This window comes from Lycorma delicatula, chromosome 3, assembly GCF_047948215.1.
Source record: "Lycorma delicatula isolate Av1 chromosome 3, ASM4794821v1, whole genome shotgun sequence".
NCBI lineage: Eukaryota > Metazoa > Arthropoda > Insecta > Hemiptera > Fulgoridae > Lycorma > Lycorma delicatula.
Window position 1 is genome coordinate 15579241 of NC_134457.1, and position 21476 is coordinate 15600716.

Below are 21476 nucleotides of genomic sequence, written 5' to 3' on the forward strand. Positions count from 1 at the left end.
TATCAATGAAAGTCAAATCATAATTGGTCATTTAGGGAAGAAAAAATAAGATTATAAAGGGCTTATTTTAACACATTCGGGCCTGTGTGATTTTTATGTGGTTTAATCCTCAATCCTAGTGAATTTGGCATTTTTCAAAAAATGATTCTAACAATAACTTTGTACTTACTCTTTTATATGTTGTGTTGCCCTTTACTTTGAACCTTCCTGTTTCTAATGATGTATTTCATGTCAATATTGGAAAGAAATTGTATATTTTTATACATTTTTGAAAAGTTTCACTCCGTACATAATATTGTTTATGAATTATTTAAAATATCCTAACATCTACTATTTACAGCGAAATATCTTTGTCAACGTCTAAAATCATGGCCAGTAATACCACATAGACCATGGTCTGGAATAATACCTCATTCTCTTCCATACTTTCAGCCTCCCTTTTTCAATGCAAACTTTACATCTCTTCACTGATTTTATATTATTTGCTGTGGCTGGTAATTTTTTAGGAAATTGGCATGCTGCTAACCGGTTTACACTAGAAGTGTTTGGTTGACTGATTTAGCTCGATGCCAGCGCGGTCTACAAATTGTTTTGCCAAATTAGATATAAATGTAGCTAATGAATAACTTTTGTTAGTTCTACTCAAACCGTAAACTATTTTAGAATTAACAGAAAAATGTGGAAAAACTTTTTCCACCGCTTGAAGGATTTCCGATGAAACGGATAGTAACAAAGCTTAGATGCTTGTCACCTCTATTGACTCCAGTTTTATTCTTATTGTAACCCAATATGGCGTCTAGCTTCACAATTTCTATCACTCCATTTCTCGACCTAACGGGAACAGATGTAGTAGTCATTGTATGCTTTGTAGATAGCATGTAGACATCCCTCTTCTAATCTTTCCACTTCAAAGCAAAATGGTGACCTTTCCTTCGAAATAAACTTTTCCTTTTTTCAATTTCAGATTTACTAAATCTTTCAGAAATGTAGGTCTATTTTTCATAACAGTCTAGAGCAAAAGTTTTTTTTCCACAATTCATCATAAACGAGTGGACTGGTGTAAAATCGATCTGTGTAAATAACATGACCCTGCCCCAGGTAATGTGTTACAAACTCGTAGCATAAGAGTTTTGACTGAATTGTCTACATTTTGTTGTGAGCCTGTATATATTTTAGTATTGCACATATATCCTGTTTTCGAATTATTTAAAATGTGAAATTTGACACCGTATTTTTCTGGCTTATTTTTTATGTACACGCGGAATCCGAAATATCCTCGAAATGGGCATATTTCTTCATCTATTGTCAAATTGCGTGAGGGATACTTCACAGTTCTCCATTGTGTGTAAAAGTCCCATACTGAATTGATTTTATGTAAAGGATCGTGTCCGGGTTCATTGCGGTGCAATCCATGTGGAATTATCGTTCAGATGAAGCATCCTAAATAGACTGAAGAATCTATCTCGTAGCATAAATTTGCTCGAAAATGTTGACAAAACAGGGTCTTCAGACCAGTAATCTTCAAGTGTGGGTTTCTGCGCCAAGCTCATGTAGAATAATTGCAAAAAAAGTGGTATAACTCGTGAAGCTTTACGGAGACCCATTTGCTAAATGACGAATTAGGTTTGATTTTGACCTGCGTGCGTAATTTTCATTTGTTTCATTCGCGTATCTGTTTTTACTTTTAGAAATATATTGTGAAGAAAATGGGGAAAAGATTCAAATTCTGTAGATGTTTCATCAATTGGGACTTTTATTTCATTGTCTTTTTCAAAGTTCAGTACATGCGATTGATTATTTCATTTCATTCTGAACAAGATGTATTTTTGAGGCCGAACGAACAAAACAAAGCAGCAGCAAAATCAGCTGACGGATAACAAAAACTCATAAAGATTGAAGTTTGTAATTACTGCTGCTACAAGTGTCATAATTTGAAACTAACTGTACCGAATGTAAATAATAGATTCGTACGGACGTAAAACATACGATGGGTTCAGCACATAAACGGGCTGTGAGAACGTATAAGATACGTCCATAGGATACGGCGATGGGCAACGCCGAAGGTATGCCATACATCCATACGCCCAGTGTTAATGGTGGTCTGACTCCAGTTTTTATGTATTTTTGAACTAAGGCTCTAAAGTTTAGGTAACCGTAGAAAATTCACCGATGAAATTAATCATAAGATTATGTGAAATAGTTGACATTAGCCCTTTGCGTTCTCTTGTCTAGTATCACTGGACATGGCGGATTTGTTTGCTCAGTAGTTTTTCGCCCGTGATCGGCCTCGTATCTCCTGTTCAGCTCTACTGAACATGTCGGTTTTTACCTACAGGGTCGTATAAAAATCTCCCACGATTCCTCTACAGCTCTGAATTAATTTTAATTGATTTTAAGATCGGTTTGACTTTATGTATTTAACAAAATAATATTGCAATTCCATTGAAATAGAACCACGGAAAATTGTATTAATTTTGCAACGAAGCGCTTGCTTAGCTTAAAACCCAGTTTTTTTCGCAGATTTTACATTTCTTATTTAATTTATGTCGCTGATAACTGTTTTATTTTAAACCTTTACAGTCTCAATTTCTTTGCTTCTTTATTTTTTGGTGAATCTTATTCACTTAATTTATTTTAACTAATTAAAAATTTAATTTATTTCTTAACTAATTTTTTAAAACGATATAAGGGGCAAAAATCGAAAGAAACTAGAATATAAAGTGGTTTATTTATAACTTTGGGTTAAGCATTATCAATACAAGATTTAAATAATTTGACTTTTTTAATTATTTAATGAATAATAATATTGAAAAACCCTCAATAGATTAGAAAAAATAAGCTGTAATGGATTAAGATATGGTTAGCTATCTTTAATACCAACATTATATAATTAATAGTATTAAAAGTAAAAATTAACACTTAATAGTTTCTATTATTATATTACAATACATTTATTACGTAAAAAATTTAACAAAACTCTTTGTATATATTTAAAAAAAAAAATTTAAGGTAAAGAAAACATTAAGCCTATTAATAAAAAACACTAGTAGCTGGTCAATAGAATTATAAGAGCGTGCATTATCCGTAAGCAATGCAGGTTCAGTGACACAGCAGTATGGCTTGTGCATAGAGGGAGAATTTGTTTACGTTATGTAATAAGGGTTTGACTAGAGTGGTCATTAAAAAGGTGTTCCATTTGGCTAAAACATTAGTTAGTTTTCTTTGGCCTGAGGAAGGGACATGTAGTTTCACTTTGTTCTCACACCCCTTTCAACAGAGCATTTATAATTTTTATAACTTCTTAGAAAGAACTAAAAATTGATTTTTATCTTAATAAAATGTTGCTGAAAGTAATTTAAATATTTACATAATAAAACAAATATGAAAGAAAAAAAAAATGTATTACGGCCCATTAACTAAAGTTTTACTTAGTAAATCTTCATTTTTCACAAAGTTAAATAGTTGTAAATAAGTTGTTCAGGATTATATAAAAATTAATTAGAAAATATAGTACAAGTTTAGAAAAAACTGAATACGCTTACAAGTAAATATACTAATTTTTGGACATGCCTACGGTAAAAGTGTTGTATACAATTATGAACGCTAAATTAAATATACCAATAAAAACTGGTGTATTGTACTAATAAAAAATATAGTTAATTTGTGTTCTTATCTCTTTAAAAAACCTAGAATTAGCTTACGAAATTGCTTTTAGGGATTGATAAACGTGAAAACAATTACCAGGATGCAGTCCAGGTTTACATCGTAAAGTTTCGCAATAGAATTTTGTTCGTTTTCTGCGTCGGGGTTTTTCTATCGCTACAAACGACAGTCTTTTGTGTAACTTGGGTCGAATCCCAGCATTGTATTTATCCAGTAGTGGATAAATACAATGAAGTTTGTTCAAGCGTTCTTCTCTATCGTAGTCAGACGGTCTTCCTCGCTTTTTCGTTTTGCGTACACCTCCCACCAACTGCTTCAGAAGTCTGTCTAAACTTACGGTGACGAGTAGGTTTATTACCAGGGGGCCTGTTAGTGTTGAAGAGGATAAAAGCGTTTACAATAAAAACTTCCAGCGACCAAAAAAAAATTTCCCCACCATGTTAGACTCTTTCTTGTAAAACTATATGAAGCTATGTAGTGATCAGCGATGTCTACATCTCCCATATAGTCATTGTATCTGTACAGGACCGTGGGTTTCTGGATTTTTTCTTCAACCCCTCCTTTTATGATTCTCCGCACTTCTGTTGCTCTCTTATAAAATGTTGTCATTATCACTGATCGTTTATCCTTCCACTGCAATACTGAAGCCTTGTCTTCCTGTATGCATTGATATCTCCCCGTTTCATTTTTTTTTTTGGTTTATTTTTCACAGCCAAAAGCGCAACCCCTTTTTCCCCCTGTTGATGGTTCCAGTCGAGTGAATGTTCATTTTAAGAAGTTCTTTTGCCAATTCTATACTATTATAATATCGGTCCATAAACACGTGAAGGCCCTCAATGTTTCCAAACGTCAGCTGTAACTTGTTAATGAGAGTTAAAACTAATCTTGTGGTTAGTAAGTCCGGCCTGATAAGGAAGTTTTTCGTGACACTACCCTACACGGTTCCACATCACAAACGTAACCATTTATTTCATCTGATAGGACGTCAATTTAATCCCCCGTTAGTGGGACTTTCCTTATACACTAAACACAACCTTTCTTTAAGCGAATTGTGCTTTCGTCTAGGCTAACATTCTTGGATGGACAATAATATTCTCTAAATTTCTCATCAAGATACTTAACCACATTTCTGACTTTTCCTGTTATAGACAGAATCCCATGTACAGAGCCCCTGTGTTGGAGGATTCAAATGAAGATCCTTCCAAATTTTTTGGAAGGATCCAAAAAATGTTATAAAATTGTAAAAAAATTGGAAGTACTCACTCCAATCATTTGAAAAATATTCATGTATGTCTGTTTTCGGATTCACCCCCATATTAATAACACCTAAAAAGGCCTTGAATTCTTCCAGTGTAACATCAGTGAATGAATGCCACATTGATCTCTTCTGTAACTGTGTACTTTTAACAATTTTTTGTCTTGCAAACCTGTTTGCAAGAGTTGTCGCTTAACTACTATTAATGTTACAGCCGTGGTCACTGTCTTCAATATTGTAACCATAATCGCTGTCTTCAGAGCTTTCATAGCCGGATATATCTTCTTCCAATGCATTGATTATTTCAATAGGAAGAAGATTTCCGTCAGTCATGATAAATAAATAGACTTATTAAAAATTATGAGAGAAGGAAAGTACTCCGAGAGTGCAACTGTTGTCCCCACTATCACTGCTAACACGTTGTTGATAACGGAAATATAAAAAAAAACGAATCCTATTTTTAGTACTTTCATATGTTTTCACCCGGTTCCAGTACAGAACAAAAGGAAATTTACTAAAGAGTAAAGTATTTTAGTCTGTCGTTGTCCAGTTCAAGTGGACGGGGGCTTCGAGCATTTTAGTGTTGTCCAGTTGTACTGGACTGGAGAGTTGAGATGCCAGTTCACATAGTTAAACGCGAGCTGAAATGAATAATGGCACTGTTCACTTTTTGTGTTAAAAAACCGAGCGCAAAGAGTTAACATAGTCTTATAGGTATACAGTTTACATTGTTAATATATTAAATGCAAACGTACCTGTAGAAATATCAAAATCTGGATCCGGATCTTCACTGTCGTTTCCTTTAAAGTCGCTACACTCGGTATTCAAATTACTATCAATAAGCATTTCCTTTAAATTATTCATTTTTACAACAGAACAATCTACAAGCAGTCTTTACCTGTCTATGTAAATAAACTGGAGATACACCATTGCAGTAAAATAGCTACAGATCAGGAGTTACCATTTAAAAAAAAATATTAATGTTCGCCCACAACGAGAATAGAACTAAAGAATGAAAAGCGACGAGCTACTATCGCAACTGAAAACATCGAATAGTAATAATTCAAAACTGATGACTGTTATTTATTAATTATTGTATGTTAATCATTTTTAGTTCCTTGTACAAAGTAAAGGAAGTATTGTGGTCGCGAAAAATTTCGGTTTTCAGATTTCAACGGAAATATCCATTTTGACTAAATTCAGCGTAACGTCTGTATGTACGTATCTCGCATTACTCAAAAATAATTAGTCGTAGGATGTTGAAATATTGAATTTAGGACATCTAGTTGTGCAACTCCCTTCTTATTGCAATCGACTGAACGAAGTGTCCAAAAAAGCCCAAAATCCAAAAAAAATAGGATATTGGAGTTTTTCGTAACTCCAATAATAAGCCCTCATTGAGAGCTTTTCAACGATATATATATATATATACTTCTGTAAGATCGACATAAGTATAGGTCCAATATTGATTGTATAACACATAAAAACAAAGTTTCTAGTGCGAACACGTTAATGAATGCACAAAGGCGATGAATATAACCACACTATACGAGAGAGAGAGAGACAGATGGTCAAAGATTGGTCTGAGACAGACTGAGAGAAAAACACAGCGAGAGGCTGCCTAGTGACCTGACTAGTGGTGAGCCGGCTTATATATATATATCGTTGAAAAGCTCTCTCTCTCTCTCTCTCTCTCTCTCTCTCTCTATATATATATATGTACTTAGTTTCATTGGTTCCAGAGTTATAACCAGATGAAATTTTAGATACCCCCCAGATGTGACTGTTATATTTGTAACTTCGTAAATTTAGAACTAAAAATAATAGAAAATTGGTACTTGCATGACTGTAAACCTCAAATCTTCTAGTTTCAAATGATATATAATATATACTTCTACCATTTATGAATAAAAAGATATAGCAGATTTTTGAAAGCCTGTTTTTAAATAAACATTTTTTTTACATTCGGTTCACACTTACACTATCACTAACACTAATATTTATTAAAATGACAGTAGGCCTACACCAAAATAGTTTTTCTTTTTAAAAAATTTAAAAACAAAAAATTTAATTTACAGGTAATTATTTTAATGAAAAGTTTTAAAACGAGGATCTTTACGTAAAGCGATTTTGCATTCACAACAGTGAAATGATGTATCCTTTCTTGTCACTTTCCCATTTTCTTTCTTCCCTTTTCCAGAGCAAACCTTGCACATTCTCGTGACACCTTTTTTTCCTGGTGGCACTGGAATTTTCTCTAGAAAGTGTTTTCCTGTAGCAAGTCGACTCAGCTCCACTATTTTAAGGTTAAAAAATAATTTATTGGCAGAAATAAGTTTCTGAGAATATGCAGTTTGACTTGCCTATGTACGAAAAATAATATCGTTAAAATGGTGTCCATTTTCACGCTGACAAATGTGGAGATGCTCTCTGAAGTTGGCCTCCACTCTCCAATAGTTGACGATCGATCTAAGCGATGTTCTGCTCTATCGCTTGTCGCAGTTAGGCCAATGTACGAGGTGTGGTTTCATACACCAAACACTTTAAATACTCCCACAAGAAAAATTCACACATCGAAAGGTCTGGTGAGCGAGGGGGCCAATGCCGATCACCGAATCTGGAGATAACGCGATTAGGGAACATTTGTCTAACAGCAGCCTTCGACACTCTGGCAGTATGGGCCGTAGCTCCATCCTGTTGAAAATAAACATCTGGCAGATTGATTCGTCTCAGCTCAGTTTTCAAGAATGTTTTCACCATATTTACGTAACGATCAGCTGTTACGGTTACAGTGTTCCCGTTTTCCTCAAAAAAGTAGGGCCCCATGATACCAAATTTCCCGACGCCGCACCACACCGTAACTTTGGGGATGTGTAATGGTAATTCATGTAAAGTGCGTGGATTTTCACAGGCCCAGTATCGAAAGTTTTGACGATTCACAACACCATTGAGATGAAAATGAGCCTCGTCGCTCATTATCAAAATCGCATTGGGCTCATCTTTCAAAATTTGGAGCATCGCTTCAGCAAAAGCTGCACGTTGTGGGTAGTCACCCTCTGTTAACTTGTGCACAACTGACATTTTATAAGGGTGAAAACCTAAATCTCGGTGTAGAATTCGCCGCACTGAACTATTGGATATTCGTAGTGCTGCAGAATGCCTACAAACTGAACGTCTTGGACTAGTTAAAACAGCCTGTCTTATACGTTCCACGTTCTCCGGAGTTCGAACTGTGCGACTTGGTCCCGGTGGCTGCCTTTCATTAGACTACCTCCACTACGAAGGGCATTAACCCATCGCAAAATGGTGTTCCGGCTCGGTATATCTCCATGCCGAGGAACGTTAAACCTTCGACGAAAGAGACGTTGAACTTCCGTAACTGATTCGCCGCTCCGCACAAAACTGTCATACACGAAAACGCGATGCTCTACATTCTAAAGAGGCATGATGGCAACTAAACAATGAACAAGCATAAACTGCAAGGTCAGACGAGTGACGCGCCGGCCTTGGCTCCCCTCTCTAACTCCTACCGGATGCGTAATACCAACTTAAAAACGTCCGTTTCCCGTGGCGGATCCTTTATAACCTTTTTATGAACTGGCTGGTACTAATTTCTTTCTTTGTAACGTGGCTGTACAGTATACAAGAATTTACTACAGCCATAAGGATCATATGGAAGGTCAGTTTCCTCCACCACTTGACAGACCTATGTTCATAAGCTCCGTACGACATCATTTGATCTGACAAATCCACTCCAAATTTATTTTTATTGTAGCTGACTACACAAGTTGGTTTAGTTACATTTCTTCCAAACCTGTCTTTGTATGTAACCATCTCTGCTTTGTCTTGTGGAGATCATGAAAACATCACGCTTGTCTCTCCAGCGCAACGCAAGAATATTATTATTTCGACGGAAGACTTGCTGACCACGCTGGAGTTTAGTCTTTTGTTTTACAGCTTGTAACATGCCTTTTCTGTTTTTGAGAGTGGTGCCTACTAAACCGGTTTTCAGTTTTTCTAACTCTCCAGCTAATGCTGGGCTAGTATAAAACCTATCTGTATATAACGTACGCTCATTATTTGCCAAAGAGCCTAGCAGTTTTTTAATTAGTTCAATGGCAGTGTTACTTTGTCCATTGTATATTTCAAAATTCCAAATGTAACCACTACTAGACTCTGAAAGCATGAATAATTTTATGTCATATTTACTAGGCTTTTTAGGCATGTATTGTTTGAAATACAGCCTTCCACGAAATTTACACATCCCTTCATCTACTGTAATGTTTTCACCCGGAAGGTAAGCCTTTTTATAACGTTCTTAAATAATGTGACTAGAGACTGAACAGTGTTTTGATAAAACAGTATTTTTTAAATCTCTCTAATAGACCTGTAAAAAACATATAAGAGGGAAAAAAGGATTTTTAAAAATTTTATTCACACACGGAATATAAATATTCCGAATGAACTGTTTAATTATGCTTTACGTTTATTTAAAAAATATTGGAGATATGGTGATAGAGACACTACTGTTGATAATATTTCTAATTATATTCAACAAGTTGTTATAAATAATGATTTAGCTGTAAGTGAAAATGATTATTATGTTCAAAATGAAAGAAAATAAAACGTGTATTTTTAAATAGAACAAATATATATTTATTTACTGATTATACCATATAATAACCTTGACTCTAAGATAATAGATAAAAGCACTCGTGTCGAGTGTTACAAAGATTATTTACATAAATACATAATACATATTAAATAAAATAATAAAAACTGCAGATATCTGAAACAAACAAAATATAGATTAATACAAATAACAATAATAAAATAAAACAATTGATATAAAATAAAATATTTAAAACATATATAAATGTTTGTTAAACCTTTCTATTATGAGATCCCTATTATACAAATTATATTTATTAAAGTAGTCAAATATTACAGAAAAACATATTGGGTTTGGCTTTTTTGACTTATAGTCTTCTAACTTTGAATAGTAGGTCCACATAAATTTTTTGTATCTCCTCGTAAAATTCTCTTCTGTTGGTAACACATTGTTGTTACTCATTACAATTACAGGGGTCTTCGTCACTATCTCTGGTTGCTTCATTTTGATATTAGCCGAGAAGGTATCACCCGCTAATAGGGCAAGGATATCTGTGTAATATGCTGGGTCAAGACGAGCCTCATTCCACACTATAAGGCGCCGTCCCACACAGTTTTGAAATGCAAATCTTTCACTTCTTGTAGGGTTTTGAAGATGCCCTACGTTCCATAGGAACCCAGACAGGCAATCAAAGAAATTCTTTCCAGAATTGGGAGGACCCTTCAATCATATGGTATTTAATTTTCCAGTTTTTTTATTCAAAAATGAAGTTAAATATTTTAAAAAGATATAAACGTTTTTTCTAGTTTTACATTGGTGTTTTAACAACATTAAAATAATTTCAATTGAATCATAAAGTGAAAGATATGTATTTTCAATAGTTTCATAATCCGTATACTCAAATAAAGGGTTACTCTGTTTATGCAACTTACAAAAATCATAAACAGTATATTTTCCTATTTCCGACTTTACATAGGTGATGGCCATATCTATTAACGGCGACTGTTTGTAAATTGACATTGAAATATTACTGTTGTACCATAGTTCGGTCTTTGTAATATTTTCAAGTGGGACACAGCACGCCTTCTTTAAGAGCACGACTATCTCTTCGAACCGTGCTTTATTTTGCACTTCTCGTCGAGAAGGTGCTCTTTGAGACGTTTTTGGCAGTACTGGAATAACAGCTTCATCATCAGGTCCACCCTGAGCACTGGGACTTTCGCCCTCAATGAGGCTACACGCCACCAGTCTTGTGGTTTCATGTTCAAGATCTCCTTGATCGGGTAGCATCTGAGATCCAACAGATAGTCGCCACCACTCATTTCCCGTGTAGCCGAAAAGTATTTGTCGGCTTCCTCGAGATAAATAGTTGAGGATATTCCTCCAGTCGCCGTACGTGAGTTTATGATACGCCCTATTTCGGCGAGTGTTACCTCCTCTTTGCCCAGGATCCAGTCGTGCGACATTACATCGACTACGGGATTCGATTTAAGAACATTCGTGGATGAAGTGGACATGGCTGTATTCTCCGTCGTCGTGTGGAGCAAAGATGACGACGGACCCTGATGTGTCGGTTCCTCCATACTTCTGCCTTCTAAAGATGTTTTCCACAACCCTTCGAACCAGTCCAGCACAATCTCCTGTGTCTCTAACTTTAAATAGATCGAAGATAAGGCACTTAACGGTTCTTCTTTTGTACAGAACTTTAGCAGCTTCGTTGATGGTAAATATGCGCTGGAGGCCAACGAGACTGCAAATAAGTTGCCCCAAACGGTACACGGTCGGACAGACCACTTATCCGAAGTGCATAATACAACGTAATATAATATATAATAATATATTGGAGTGCCCCAAGGTAGTGTATAAAGTGCCACCTTATTTTCTGTAGCCATAAACGATATTACCAAATGTGTTCAGGCTCCTGAATCATGCTCTCTATTTGCTGACGACATTGCTATCTACATTGCAAGCCGTTCGGCACCTATAGCAGAGAGACTACTGCAGAACACTATATCTCACCTTGAAGCTTGGTCCAGGATTACTGGTTTCACATTTTCATCCGAAAAAACAAAATGTGTAGTTTTTTCTCGGCTACGAAACCCTTCTATTCCGCAAATTTTCCTGAACGGAGAGACTATTACTATCTCTAATTACGTCAAGTTTTTAGGTTTATTTTTTGATAGCCGTCTTACTTGGGTCAAACATTTAAAAGAATTGAAAACAAAATGTTCCAAAATTCTAGATATGATGCGATTCCTTACTAACACCAACTGGGGAGCCGATAGATCATGTATGATACGTTTTTACTATTCCTTTGTTCGCTCCCGTTTAGATTACGGTTGTGTGGCCTACTCTTCAGCTCGTCAAAGCGTGCTTAAAATGCTGGATAGTGTACATCATGCTTTCCTTCGGCTTGCCACAGGCGCGTTTAGATCAAGTCCTGTCGCAAGCTTACTTGTAGACTGTGGTGAACCATCACTTTGGGATAGACGAGACCAGCTCTTATTATCTTATTTTGCTCGTCTCAGAGGACAGCCAAATCACCCGGTTCTTGAGTCAGTCTTTAGAAATCCTAATCTAGGAAAGTATGAGGATCATCCACGTCGTACTGCACCTGTAGGTGTCCGTACCTGGCGTCTGCTGCAGCATATAAATGTTGACAAACCGTCATTCTTTCCTATGTCCCCTTGCTCATATCCTCCATGGAGAATAAACCTCATAAATTTTAATTTTGACCTGACTACATATAATAAACAATCAACACCATCTATCGTCTTTCAGCAGATGTTTCAGTGTGTTCTCTCCAAGACGAAACCAGACGCGGTTGTATACACTGATGGGTCGAAACAAAACGATACAGTTGGGTGTGCTTTTGTTGTCAATGAGAAAACTTATATGTTTGGTCTCCCCAGTATTACGAGTGTGTTTACCGCTGAACTATATGCTATAAATAAGGCTCTAAACATCATTAACCCTAAATATAGAAAAATTCTTATTTGCAGTGACTCGTGTAGTGCTCTCCAAGCCTTAAAAAACTTTTATTCTAAACATCCTATCCTCATTGAAATTTACAACGCAATCGCCGAGCTGAATAATCGCAACACAGAATTAAGTTTTTGCTGGGTCCCTAGCCACGTAGGGATTCCAGGTAATGAACATGCAGATTCCGCTGCCAAAGAAGCATGTAACCAGCCTCCTTTCACCACCCGAGTTGCTACTTCTGATTTCATTAACTATGTAAAACAATTATTAAAAACAAGGTGGCAAGGTGATTGGACAGCTACCGTTGATAATAAACTCCGTCAGATTAAAGATTCTGTGTTACCATGGAACTCCTCATACAGAAAACCCCGGCGTGAGGAAGTAGTTCTCTGTCGATTGCGAATAGGACACACGAGAGTCACACACGAGTACCTGTTTACAAGAGGACAACCACCTTTATGCGCAAGATGCAACTGCCGCGTGACTGTGCGCCACATACTCGTGGACTGCATATGTTATGCGGCATTGCGTCGTAAATTTAAATTACCTAGTAACATCCGTGGTATCTTGCGTGATGATAAGGAGGTTTTAAACCGGATGTTTATGTTTTTACGTAGTATAGGGTTAACACAAAAAATTTAATACTGTTGCTTATATTTTTTAATACTTTTAGTTTTTTAATAAGTTTATTTTTTTTATTATATTTTTTTTCTCTGAATGGTTGATATTTTTATCCGATTAGGATTTTAGGCCTTTTACACTCCTTATCGGAATTTGTTAAATTTTATAAGTTATTTTTTAATATTTTAAAAACTGACTGTGATATTAGTTGTAAGATTTTTGTGATATTAGTTGTAAGTTTTATCTCCTTCTTTAATTTTAAGTTTTATTTAGTTTTAATATGATAGTTTTTTAACATAGTAGTTAGTTTTAAGTTACATGTTAGTATTTCTGTTATCCGAGAATGGGCCTTTTACACCCATTCCGGATTTGATTTCCTGTGATAGTAGTTTAAGTTTTAATTACTTTTATTTATTTATCGATTCTCCGGGCGATGATAACGACCATTCGTTTTTCGCCCAAAAAAAAAAAAAAGTACACAAACAACACAAAATTATACACATACACAAAACAAAAACACTTTAAACCCCCATACAATAAGTCGTAACTAACTATTGTTTTAAAACGATATTTATTTACGTTTACTGTATGCAATGGTTCCAAGGCCCGTGACATGATATGATATGATATTGGATTAATCCACTATCAATTGTGTTACAAATGGTGAGGAGAGTGTTTAACAGATTTTTAGGTATTTTCAAAATAGAAGGAAGTGGTGCGATAGACATATGCTTGCAAGTTTGCAATATTACGTTTATGTATGCGAAACATTATTTCTTTACTTCTTTTCAAGAGCGTGATGTTATAAACGACAAACGCAGATGATGAGTAGTGATAAATTTGCGCAAGAAGGCAGGTTTCGCATACATAAATTAGAGAGTTATCTTGGGATTTTTTTGTTTCACATACATGTGCTTTCTTGTGCAAGTTTATCATTTTTCATCATCTGCATTTGTCGTTCATAACATCCCGGTCTTGTAAAGAAGTATCATGAAGACGTTTCTTAAGATATATAGTCGAGTGTTTTGTAGACCTCTAGCGGAGAGATCACTCGTTAAAAAAATTCTCAATGCGCCGCGGTTGCTACCTCCTAGGTTGTGTGGAAATGCAACCATTTATTTATTTATTTTTTTATTAACAGATAAGCAAGTATGTGTGAACCGATAGTATATGTATAATTTAAAAAAAAATTGAGCGGATGTGTGTGGTCAATAGATAAGCAAGTTTTTTCCTGTTTTATCGGAATCCAGCGGATGTGAGGGGTGATAGGCAGCTGTTTCCTGTTCAAGAGAGTCACGCGTAGGCCGGACGGTTCGTCAGTCGAGCGCCGCATCCCGCACGGTAAACATCTCTCCACACGTCGCTCCGCTGACGCACGCACGCAAATACACACGCAGAAGACACCGCCTCCCGGTGCACGATCTACGACGAGAACCTCTCGGCCGGCGACGCATCCCGACGCCGTCGCCTGGACGACCAGGATTATCCTCGAGGTACGTCCTAAAAAAACAGGTTGGAAAGATTGCGCCGCCTCCCGGTGCACGATCTACGGCGACCAGGATTATCCTCGAGGAACGCCCTAAAAAACAGGTTGGAAAGACTGTGGGCTACGGTGCCACCAACGTCACAATCCAAGATGGCTGACCTAAAAAATCAGGTCGGAAAGACTGCGGGATACGGCACCACCGACCTCACAATCCAAGATGGCCGACCGCCGTCATTTTGTTCGCTATTTTCCAAAATGGCGGACAGCCGCCATATTGGATGACGTAATTTACGGTGGCCCTACCCCCATTTCCGTACTACTAGTGAAGTTTAACTAATACACTACCACTTCAAAAATGGATCTATCAGCAGATGAAGAATTTGTAGTGTACGTTATTGAGAGCGAAACAGTTGAAAACCTTTCTCCTAATATTGATGAAGTATATGATTATTTTGAATCAGTACGTAATACATATATGAACCAAAGAATATTTTGTCTAATTCTAGTGATAATTATATATAATATAATTGTAAAATTTCCAAACAAAAAATATTAAATGTTATTACATATATATAAATAAAATAATTACATATTTTAAAGTAATAAATATCAATAGAGTGGTAAATGGAATCGTTTATATATATATTATAGCCGTAATACTTTAATACTTATGAATTGTACAGTAATATTATATGAAACTGTTTTTTATTCTGTATTTTCAGTTAACTGTTAATTTTAAAAAACAACACTATTTTATTAGATTGAAATATATAATTTTATTTGTTCGTTTATTTATTTAAATAAAATAATAAGGATTAGAAAGATAATTATTTTTTTCTTTTCCAGGGGATATAAAATTAAAATCATATTTTAAAATTTTGTTGACGAAAGATTTCAGTTGTATCTGATTAAAATGAGTATCTGTTTGAAAACTATTTTTTAAATATGAATATTAACATTTTATTTTTTAGTTTTATTCGTTTATTTATTCCAGCATAAAAATTTGTATTAAAAATGATTAAGTATTAGAAAGATCATTTTTTTCTTTTTCCAGGATATAAAATTAAAGTTTTAATCGAACTATTATCTGCAAACTACATATGTTAATAAATTGAGTATCAGAGATATAAATGATGCTAGCAATTTAGTTTATTTCAAATACTTATTAGATTATATAATATTTTTAAAAGCAATACGAGAGATAGCTATTATCGAATTTAAATAAGTTTTGATAATTGTTACAGTTAAAATATACATGCTAAACAGTACATACGATATCGTAAATCGGATAATGATATTCTTATATTATCGTACGGCCGGGATATAAGAGTGGTGAGGCGGGTAAAAAAATAATAAAGAAATAAATATCCTTCTTATATTCCCTTCCATACAAATTAAATATATTTAGTTATCACAATGAACACCATTGCGACAACATCTAAAGAGTACTACTCCATGAAATGGGGTTTATTTGTGTGTGCTACAACAATTTCAATACTAATTGCAGTGTCGAAATTTAATTGCACGAAATTACACTCCATGTAATATACAGTCTAGAACGTTGTTGATCATACTTTTCACTACTGGTTGTTTGTCGGCTGTGTCACGGTATTTATATGCTTGGAGGCCGGAGGTGAAGATTGGCTGAATAATGTGCTCGAAGTATGTGGGTTGTCACGGGGTGTCCGCGTGGTACATCCGCGGTGTTTATCCCCTTGTTTTCCGGGTGTGGTAATCCTGGAGAAAGTTGCCTATTGTCAGTAATCCGAGAAAAAATATATATATGTAATCCATATTCCTGTTACTCGTCCTCGTCCTTATCCCTGGTTCTTCATGTTTATATCCCTATTGTGTTTCACGACAATCTAGGATTTTCCCAGATATCCCTTCCGAGCGCCAGGTATACGATTTTCTTCCTGTTAAGATAAATACTCGACGATACGGCACCAATCCAGCTCTTCTACCGTTTAACATCCAGATATGTTTCTAGATTGTTCCAATTGTGTATACTGGCGGGTCCACGAGCACCTGCATCTTTATCTGTTAAAGATCCGTTTGTGCAAGATGTGGATTTGTTTCCGGTTTGGTTTTTTGGTGTCGTGGACACCATATTTGGACAATCTCCAGCAATATCAACGTTATCTTTCTCGTGATTTTTTTTTAATGTATTTTCTGAGTTCGATGAATACTTTCAAATAGTCTCGTCTCTAAATTTGGTAGCAGTAGTATCTATGTTGTTAGCAAATCTAATACTGTTGTCATCTCCGGAGTCGGACCTGTCGGTTTGCGTGGCGCAGTCTTCTTGTAAATCCCCAATAGCGTGTTTCTTCGAGGTCGAAGGTTTTGTCTGAGAAGTTTCCTGCACAGTCAATGATTTCCTTTTTCCAGTAGACGTTTTAACTGTTAGTTGACTTATAGATGGAGATCGCTTATAATTTGTTGTGTCTTGTAAACTTTGAGGTAAATCAGCTGGTGGAATAGTCATCGCTGGCGAATAATTTTCGTAAGTATATGATTCTTCTGGTTTTGTATTACGGACTAAATCTTCCAAAATTTGATGATATTCTGCCTCGTCTTCCTTCCTAGAAGTTAAACTAACGGGCGATTTACTAGGCTGTTGATTTCTTGTAGTGTTAATTTACGAATATCAGACATTCGTAAATGACTTTAGTAGGTGGCGTTGATTCGTTTGGTGAACTTTGGACTGCGTTCCGATCCAACGGGGAGGTTTATCGGTAGGGATCCGGCGGAACGATGTGCTTATCTTATCTTTCGTGACGCGTTTCCTTTGAGCTTAGAGTGGGCTGAATGTTTTGTTTAAGGGGTCGTCCTGTCTTAACGAAAGGACGCCGAAGGTGATTTTGGACCTGCACTTTTAACATTTAATTTTATTTTGTGTAGAATTAAAGAAAATGAGCTTGGCTGGATTGTTCTTAGACGTTCTGCCCCAGAGCTATCTCGGTCGGTAGGAAAGTGGATTCGGTATGGTCTGTATGGAATATGATGTTTGTTGTTGTTTCTGTCTCTCAAATCTTCAATAATTATTAACTTATTTTAATTCACTATTAACATACACGTTTTACGTACACGAAATTTAATTAATTTCCATCTATTCAAGAAAAGTGATGCCTCAATTAATTCTGTTTCGTGTGTTATATTAGTTGTCACCTCTAAACCAATATACACATAAAAAATACAAATTAAACTGTTACATATTAAAATGAGACTGTTGTTAAGTGTGTGTACGATATTATACGTCAAATGTAATTGTTGGTGGAGCGGTTGTAATAGAAACCGGCTTGCAATACAAACTGATTACGGACTCAAAGATTTTTTGAGACAAGAAGTGCTCATATTACAATAATTTTTTATATGTAAAATTCAATAGCATAGATAAGTATTTGCTGTATTTCTATTAGAGAAAATAAATGTACTTTTCATAAAAGTAATTTTTTTATTTCCTTATTCCTTTATCATCATCACACACTCAACATCAAAGGTGAAATAAAAAAACACTGATTAAAAGTTAAATATATTTATTATTTACAAACATAATATAAATTACAATAAAACATTCATTTATATACAAATTTACAGTTGAATATTTATTTACGTGCTTATTAGTAATTAACAAACATAATATAACTTGAAATGGAACATGTATTTATTTACAAATTTAGTCAACAATCAACAAGTATAATATTAAATTAGAATAGAAAGATATGTAGATTTGTACAAAACAGAAACTTTCACATCAAATTTAATTTTTTTGCGACCGGCAATTTACTCTACTGCACGTTTACAACATTTTCTACCACACCTTTGATTTGGCGCAGTAATAACTACTCCCAATCGTCAGTTGAATCTGCATCAGTGTGTTCATCCTCTGCTCCGGCAGCGATAGGATTTCTGATTGTTTGCATTTCATTAAATTCCGTTGTGAGGAACGGACGTGTGATCATTAAATCGATCATCTCAATGTAGCGCCCCTCACTGATAAAGTAGGCTGTTAAACCGACATCGGATACAGTTCGGTATCCGTCGGCAGCGAGACCACTTAATATACTGGTTTTAAGAAGATCTCTTTTGTTGAACTAATTCTATACTGGCATTTGCACCTACTGCTGCTTTCAATATAACTAACTGATCTGGAATGATCTTGGGTACCTGAAAGAAAAAATCATAAAAGCTAATAATATGGTAGTTAAAATTATGGTAGCTAAAAGTTTATGAATGTTTGAATTTTATTTTATTGATAGAGGTATCAAATATTATTTAACTGATTTATAGTGGTCACTTTATAGCATAGGATCATCACACAAGGCATTCAGCATGTTATTAAATGTGCAAAACACACATCTAAAAAAAAGGAATTATCAAGAAATTATCAGCTTGAAGGATAGATTCAATTTAGTGTATAAAAACGGCTGCAATGACTGCAATTAAAAAAATCTTTTAAACATAGACTTACCAGTTTTGTCTGGACTGCTTCAATGTTAGCTTCTGTTTCAATTTCATCAACAAATTCATCTTTTGTTGCCTCTTAGGTTTCTAGAAAAAGAACATAGTACAATAAAATCATTAACAAAAAAAATGTGCAATGAATTTTCTATTATAACATACTTTAGGTTGTAAGGAAAAATGTAACCGTAACAAATTTTTAATCAGAATACTAAAAGTTATTTGTAAAGAATCTTAAAACAAATTTTGCTGATAGGTCTATACCTTAAGCAAATAACATAATTAAGGAAAAAATTAATTTTCACAAATTTCATATGCTATCATTAATGGTCTTCATGCAAATAACATAATTAGGGAAAAATTAATTTTCACAAATTTCATATTTAAATCATTAATGGTTTTCATAAATAATCAATGAAAATGAGCTAAATTTAGAACATACTAACCTTAAATTGAATTACACAAATAATATTAAAAAGGAATTGAAATTAACTTACCAGTAAATTTTCTTGTTCCTAAGCTCAGAAGAAGTTCCCCACGACTAAAAATGGGATTACTTTTATTCATATTTTCAAAAACACAGTTAAATCTAGCTAAAAAACAAAAAACCATTAACCACATGTGTGGTTAATAACAGCTGATTGCATGAAATCTCTTAAGTAACATCTGGTTCACATAACATAGTTCACCATTTAAGTCATCTTCATAACAATATCAAATAGAGGAAAATTCCCCCATGTGGATTAATGTTACATAAGAGGTTGTTTCTAAAGTTGAGAAATATTCTGTTTTTACATAGGAGATTTATTTTCTCGTTATAGCATTAGTTACAATTTTTTCACCACATAAGGGATTTCATAGACTTGTAGAGTTTGAAAAGCTGATTCCAGTGATATAACTGAAAATCAATTTTTGAGGGACATAGGTGTTACAGAATGAATGACGTTATACTATATAAAAATTCAACTGCAGTTATATGAGCACTCTTAGCATCAACTACAAGATGTTTTGGCATGTATACAATTTTCTACTGAACTGGCATCATTACATAGAATAATTTCCGTAAATAAATAAAAAAAGTTTTTTTGGCACATGTTTTTTACCAACAGTCTTCAATTAATTGTAATCTGTTTTTTACTGCTTTATACGTATATTAGAATTTTGCTATGTTGCCTTTGATATTAACGAGTTTTGATTGTTAATTTTATTTGGTTTATATTATAAGTTAATTTATATGTCCGTAATACTTTGCCTTCTTGTAGTTGTTTATTATAGAATCATTGCTTCCGAGCGCTTATAACGAATTTTCGTTGTGCGCCTGAAGAAAATAAAAATAGAAACTTATCAGTAAAAATCATAACAAATAAAAAAGTGTTTATTTTACGAATTTTTATTTAATAAAAACAGTTTGTCTGTAAAATACTTATCTCAAAAATTTTATAATTATTTTATATAATGTTGATGTTTTTTTTATATAGGTAATATGTACCACTTCTTTGCAATTCAATTTCACATGAAATGAGCCTGCAATATTTAACAGTATGGTAGGTTTTAGTGGGGGTTCTATAGCGTCGCTAAAGGCGGTGACTGAAATTCTTGTTTTTGGTTTTCCTTAATCGCACGTTGATGTAACGATTAAATTGTTATGACGTTGCCAGCCAGACAGTAGCCCTAGATGCATTCCTACGCTGTGTCTTTAGAATCTGTGCTACTTGTCAGTGCGTGTTCAGGGGGTGAACGACCAGCTTATTAGTTGCATATGTACAAATATACGGTGTTCATGCTGTCGGACCTGATTAGGTGTTCTATTGCAAGATACAAATCTCTCGAAACGAACTCGACTATAGTTTTTTCACAACAAATAATTTCAGTCTGAAAGAAATTTAATACCGAAATATAACGTAGAAATGTATAAAAATAAGATCGCTGATAAGTCAGATATAGCCTGCTGATTAATATTAGTGAAGATACAAAAGCCTGCTAGAAGATGCTATTAAATTCTCCGCTAAAACCCTATCATATTTATATATTATACGTTCATTTAATATGAACTTGCAGTGCACTAGAAACGGTACTTATTACCTAGTTACAACTTATTTTATCTTCGATTGGGTTGCCATTTTTTGTTGAAACTTGATGGACGGTTTCTCTGATTTTTTTTAGTCAAACGATTCTTTCCGTGAAACTGATGGAATTCACTTATACGTTTGTAGACGTTTAAAAAATTTTTATGTATTTGCTTTTTTCCTATATCTTTAAAACTAGGTCTATTGTTTAATGTCATAATGCTTTTCATTTCTTTTAACTTTCTATTTTTTAATAAGTAATCTATTGAAGATGTTTGATTACATTTATTTTTTATTATACTTTTAATACGCAGTACTGTATTGTATGTA

General features: G+C 34.5%; 1 long non-coding RNA gene across 1 annotated transcript; it reads right to left on the reverse strand.

Annotated features, from left to right (window-relative positions):
• Positions 1 to 18238: 18238 nt before the first annotated feature.
• Positions 18239 to 20058, reverse strand: LOC142320854 (uncharacterized). The gene is made up of 3 exons (XR_012755492.1): positions 19578 to 20058; positions 19091 to 19170; positions 18239 to 18786 (listed from the first exon to the last, which is right to left on the reverse strand). It is a non-coding gene; the product is annotated as an uncharacterized LOC142320854 (long non-coding RNA).
• Positions 20059 to 21476: the final 1418 nt, after the last annotated feature.